At 34.5% G+C, this 6713-nt stretch overlaps 1 long non-coding RNA gene across 1 annotated transcript in view; it reads left to right on the forward strand.

Annotated features, from left to right (window-relative positions):
- The first annotated feature begins 362 nt into the window (after positions 1–362).
- LOC103886905 overlaps positions 363–6713 on the forward strand; it is a 58862-nt gene continuing 52511 nt past the window's right edge. The window contains exon 1 of the long non-coding RNA XR_002523861.2: positions 363–460. This is a non-coding gene — a long non-coding RNA (uncharacterized LOC103886905). The remainder of the gene's footprint in view (positions 461–6713) is intronic.

Consider the following 6713-nt stretch of genomic DNA (forward strand, 5'->3'; position numbering starts at 1 on the left):
TTAAATTAAGATATGAAAGATAGTATATAATAATGATTAAGATTTTTAATTCTTAATTCGGACAATCTTTTTCTTTTCCAGAAAATCTTAAAATCTAATTCCAACAATTTAGTATCTGTGTAAACTGAGGCAAGTTTCTTAACCTTTCTGAATTTAAGTTTCTTTATCAGTAAAATGGGGCTAATGATAATGCCCAACCCAAATTGTTGCTTTGAGAATTTAAAGAAAAAAAAATGTACACTTAGCCTAGTGTCTGACATAAAGAATTCTCATTATCTTTATGATGTTCAATTTATTTCTTTCTTCTTTTTTTTTTTTTTTTTTTTTTCTTCCTTGAGATGGAGTCTCACACTGTCACCCAGGCTGTAGAGCACTGGCGCAATCTCGGCTCACTGCAACCTCCGTCTCCTGGGTTCAAATGATTCTCCTGCCTCAGCCATGATGCTCAATTTCTAATACTGTAAGTGGTGTTCTAGGCTCTTCTTTCATTCCTTCCTTGCTTTCTGGTAGGATTTCACCTTTGCTATCATCAGATGACTCCACATGTTTTTTATTCTGATACATCTCTAAGCAGTCAGCTGTCCTGTGATTGTTTAAAGTTGCGTTGAAAACAACTAGTCTTTTTGGTTCATGGGGTGAAGAACTATGAAGAGACACATTTAGACATAATGCCAAGGACCATGCCTTTCTTAGAGATCCTGAACTTTGAGCTGGATACAGTGACTGGACGGGAATTGAGGTTCTGTGTCTCAGGAAGAGGCTGGTTGCATTCTTTACACGGGAGAAATTCGAGACATTTCTGATACTTGGTGGCCAAAAAAGAGGAATGTGGCAGAGAATGATGACTTGTTTACTATGCCTATTGCCTTTTCTGTCTCATAGCCTCTCTTACAGATGGGAGTGGCCATGGACAGAATTTTGGCCCTTTCAATCTGGGTTAAGTTATTCTTAGGCTGGACACTTCCAAGTCTGACCCATAAATAATCTCTCTCTCTTCCCACACACTGACTGAACCTGTGAGTTCAGTGGGTATTAGAATCACTATTTGGAATGAAGTAGGTCAGCAAGTCACCACACACAAAGAGTCTTCCAGAACAACTGTCTAATCTGTAGCATATATGTTGGGTGACTTTATTGTGTTAATCACTGACATCTTGGGGTTGTTTGTTATAGCATTGTAACTAATACACATTCCAAATAGGGCAACATTTACTCTGTGGTCTATAAAATGAGAAGAATTATTCAAAAGATATATAAATAACATGTGTAGAAGCAGAATATATAGTTTAAGACAGAGGGAGTAGCAAGTATAGTAGGCAAGAGGAGAGAGATAGAAAGAGATAGAGAATGGGGGGGGGAGAGAGAGAGAGAGAGATGACCTATTTCAGCAACTGCAATAAGCAGTCTCTCTATACCCATATTAAACTCCTTCCTACTTTCCTCTCGTTTACTGGAATCCAACCACAACTAGCACTCTCAGTTCCCCAAAGAAACCAATCTGTTTTCTGTTGCAGGACCTTCTCAAATGTTGTCTCTCCTGCCAGAAATCTCTTCTCCTGAATGTTTGACTAACTCCTATTTACCTTATGTATCTTTAGAAAAATATTTTCTGAAAATACAATAAAATTAGACCCTTGTTCTTAAATTCTTTCATAGTATCTTGTTATTTTCTTAAGTCATCACAATTTGTATTCATTAAATACTATGTATATTAAATTTTAATATATCTGTCTACTCTATCATGCATTAAACTGAATGAAGGTTTATTTATCATTGAAAAATACTTGGAACATAACACGTACAGAAATATTTAGTGAATGGATTTATATAACATGAAAATAGAAAGTAAATAAGGGAGAGTTTTTATAACTTGTTTGTTAGCACTTTATCTTGTGGACAATTGAGTGTTCTGAGTGGTTTTAAGCGATGGGTTGATATCATCCAATTTGCCTTTCAGAAAGATTACTTCATTTGGAAAAGGATTGAGCAAGGTAGAGTAGCGTGGTGTTAGGCAAGTGTAGGGACAATTGTCTCTGTAATTTATGAAATAGATAAAGATAGTATTAATCAAAGAAGTATGAGTGAGACTCAAAAGCAAAGCATGGGACTGAAAGATGCTATGAATGCCAGCCAAATGGAGAAGACAATACAAGCTACTGATGAAACAAGTGTTTGGGAGAAACACCCAACATTATTCTTGGTTACTTATAAGCTATGTAAATTTCATCAAATAGCTTAAATTTTCTGTAGTCTCAGTTTTGTTATCCAAATAAATATGTGTTTTCTTTGTCAGTTTTCAAATGCCAGCAGTCAATGAATGAATAAAATTATCAGCAATACTATAGCTTCTTTGATTGAATCAATGAGTGGGGGAGTTCAAAGCCTCAAACCCCTAAAGTTCTGTTCTTGTCACTTTTCCTGAGAGCTCACATTGATATCTGAGGAACTTTTGGAATTTGAGGGCCAAAATGTAAAAATAATTGTACTCCTGGAGATCTACATTTGGATGACATGGATATATCTCAAATTGAACTGTTAATCATATTTCAAATCAGTTTTTCTCTAAGACTGTGCTTTTTCAGTTATCCTATTAATTTTTTATGCTTCATTGATCCACTATTTACTAATTGCTCCTAAATCTACTATCTCCTTCTCATATATTTTGTGTATGGTGTAGCCATCACCATTAAGATGGCCCACTAGGCTGTCATACTTGGTAAGCCCCAAATTAAACTCCACATATAATCTCCAACTGCAAACCTTTTCCCCATCTTATATTCCCTCACCTGAATGATTTCCATTAACAACTCTCCAGCTCCCTCTTTGAAAAACTCAAGAAAGTCCTAGACTCCTTTATCTCTTTTTATATCTCTTTTATTTATATTTAAGAGGTAAGACCAAACCTTATTCTCATAAAAATATCTAGATAGTAGTTATAATGATTCAAATAATCAATTAAGTAATCTTTAATGCTGCAAAAATATATTAAACCAATCAAGTAAAATAATTTATAAGAAGATAGGAAGACAAGAAGTTTCTTGTAAATCCATTTTAAAGACTATCAAAAGAACAAGAAAAATCAATCAATCAATAAGACCAAAGATAAATGAAAGCCTGAGAGAACGTTAAGCTACAAAAGTCTGGAGAAGAGAGAGCAGTCAATTCTGTAAAATATTGCAGACAATGAGGCAGACAAGGACTGAAAGGGAAACACTAATTTAGTAACAAAGAGGAGGTAGAATTTACTAGTGAGAGAAGTTGCTAGAGTCCTGGGCATAGAACTCAGGTTTCATTGGGTTGAAAGGCAAGCAGGAGGTGAGAAATGATAGGCATTGATACCTCTCAGGAGTCTTGGCCACAGAAGTGAGGGTAACAAGTCACCGTATTTCCGAGCCTCACTTTTCTCATCTGTTCAATTGTTGTGATAAATACCTTGTGTTCTGCACAGAGATTTTTGTAGGTTGGGAGGAAAGTGTGGGTGGCACTAGACACTTTTCAAATCACTCTTAAATCCTTGAAAATAAGTAAAATTTCTATGTGAAGTAACCAACACCTCATAATTGTCAGTTACTTATGTTATAATATCTATTTTATATTTTAAAAACAGTGGTCTCCTTGAAGCCAGGGTATCTCTTATTCATTTTTGCATCTCCAGTCCCTAACATAGTACAAAGTACATAGTAATGACATAATAAATATTGCTTTGTGTCCCTCAAACTGAATTTTGGCATGTAACTTAAATTCTATGCAAGTAAGGGTAAGTGGTTTTAATTCCAAAAAAGATACAGAAGAAATAGAAAAATTAAAAAAAATAGAAGATATAAAAGTGGATGCCATTCAAAAAACAATCCAGCATGTCTTTTCCTTTTTTCTCCTTTCCACAGATAGAGGCTTAGTAGTTCACTAAACCCAAAACTAGTATATGATCTGTCTAGTTTTTAGTTAATTAACATTTACTTTGTGTAAAGGTATCTACAGGAAGACACTGTTAGACAGTTTCCTCAGTCTACAAACCAATGATTACATCTAATGAACAAAATACAGTGGTAGTTGTTTAAAGAAATATTCTAAAAACCCAGAATGTTATTAGCACACTACTTGCTATATGAAGAATGAGATTAAAAACTCAGAACTAACCCGCTTCTATGTAACAGCTCTAATGGAACAGAGTATAAAAAGTAATCAAATTCGGAACATATGCAAAATCCTTAGAGTTCACTGGTTTCAGACATAATAATACATGCCAAGTTATATTAATGAGAGATTAAGTATTGTGTACTTGGATTCTTTAAATTATCCTTTGCCTAATTTAGTTTATGTTTGAGTTCCATTCCCCTGCTCATATAATTTCCCTTGTGCTATGTGGAACAGAATGGCCCAGGTAGATAGTATTTTATCCATCAGTAATATCGCATTAATCCAAATGAAACCCATTTAATCCCTAGGGTAGTGAGTCAAGTTTAAGGGACCATTGTGCATTGCTCAAATTAAGAGAAATAAAGAAGAGAGGGACCATGGTACATAAAATTTGCTGAAGTCCTAAATGTTGATGGAAACAAAATACAAAATAATATTATTTTGAATCTGCACCAGCAGACCTGGCACGGCTCCTCAGTTCACAAATGGAACTTAGGTTTTTGCAGTAGTCTGCACGGATTTTGTATTAAAATTGCGCTTCAACGTTTATAGAGAAGCATATGGAATCAGAACAATTCCCCCCCTCAAAATAGGTGAAAGACATGTTTAGGCATAAAATGATGGGACATGTGTTCTACAAAGTTTAACAGAAAGTATGTGATTAACTTTTCACCAAGGCAATGGAATTTCAGTTTATATCTTTTATAAAAAGAGTCCAAAATATTCTAAGTATTTGTATTCAGTAACAGCTACTGGTGATGCTATACTTCAGTTGTCTTTGGCCATTTCTCTGTGCCTTTCTCATGGTTCTGGATACTAATATTCCATAATTCTACTCCTCTTTGGAAGAACTGCCCTCCTTCAAATGGAGTCACTTTCCATACATTTGCAGAGAACTGGATGTGTCTGAGTTTTCATCTCTTCATTCAAGCTCACTTGCCTGACATTGGGACAATGGACAACGCTTAGGGATAATTTGCACTTCACAGATTCCTTGTAAGATTAGGTTACAAGGAATGATTGGCCTGAAGTCACTTTCTTGCTTGTTTTTCTGTTTCTTTCTTTATTCTGGTTCTCTTTATTTCTTACCAGTTTCTCCTGAAAACATTTCCTTAATTCGTAACTTTCATACAAATTATCTCAAACCCATTTCTGGGGAATCCAACATGAGGAAGATAATGTGCAAAAACACTTCTGCACAAAAATTAGTTTATTTTAGAATTGTCCAATAAATAATCTGTTTGCTGAGAGAAAATGTCTATATTCAGTGAATTTATTAAAAATACATTTATTGTATCTATGTGCCATATTTTCTTTATCCATTCATCTGTTGATGAACACTTAGGTTGCTTCCAAATCTTACCTATTAAGAACAGAGCTGCAACAAAGCTGGAGGTTCAGATATCTCTTTGATTTATCGAATCCTTTTCTTTTGACTATAGCCAATAATAACTTAATTGTACAATTTAAAATAACTAAGAGTGTAATTATATCGTTTATAACACAAAGGATGAATGGTTGAGGTAATGAATACCGCATTCTCTGTGATGTGATTTTTTTTCACATTGCATGCTTATATCAAAACATCTCATGTACCTCAAAAATATATATACATACTAAGAGTGTATATACCCAGAACTAACCTGCTTCTATGAAACAGCTCTAATAGAATAGCATATAAAAAGTAATCAAATTTGGAATATATACAAAATCCTTAGAGTTCGCTGGTTTCAGATATAATAATATAACCCAGGTTATATTAATTGGAGATTAAGTATTGTATATTTTGAATCTTTAAATTACCTTTATCTAATTTATTTTATGTTTGAGCTTCATTTTGCTGCTCATATAATTTCTCTTGTGCTGTGTGGTACAGAATGGCCCAGGTAGATAGTATTTTATTCATCAGAGATATCCCATTAATCCAACTGAGACCCATTATATCCTTAGGGTAGTGAGCTATGTTTAAGGGACCATTGTGCATTGCTCGAACAGGCATGCAACACGAAAAAAAAAAATCACAACATAAAAATAAAACCACAAACATAAAAAAAAGATTTATTGAGAAGCTATTGGGTGTCAAGCATTGGAGAAGGAACTTTGAACATAGAAGAGACAAAGTCTTCTCCCTACCTTCATGGAGCCTATAGTCTACTAGTAGACACAAATATTAAATGTACAATATACTTAATTCGAGATGTGAATATTTTTGTGAAGGGAAAGTAAAGGACTCATGAAAACAAAGATAGGGGAGGGGCAAACTGTATTAGGTAGTCAGAGAAATCATACACAAAGAAATGATATTTAAGCTGAATTTTGAAGATGAACAGGTGAAAACCAGCTAAGTAGTGTGGGAGCATTTCCTCATAAGAGGGAGAAGTTCAGGGGAAAGGCCCAGAGGCAGGAAAAAAGGTCAGCTTGGCTGGAGTATAATGAGCACTTGTGAGTAACTTACAATAAGGAAACCTAGAATAGTCACCCAGAAAAGCTGGGAAGGTGAGCAAGTGCCAAATCATTCATGTCCTTGTAGGTCACAGTAACAGTTTCTACTTTATACCAAAAACCATTAGAAGAAT

This window comes from Papio anubis, chromosome 8, assembly GCF_008728515.1.
Source record: "Papio anubis isolate 15944 chromosome 8, Panubis1.0, whole genome shotgun sequence".
In the NCBI taxonomy this organism is placed as follows: Eukaryota; Metazoa; Chordata; class Mammalia; order Primates; family Cercopithecidae; genus Papio; species Papio anubis.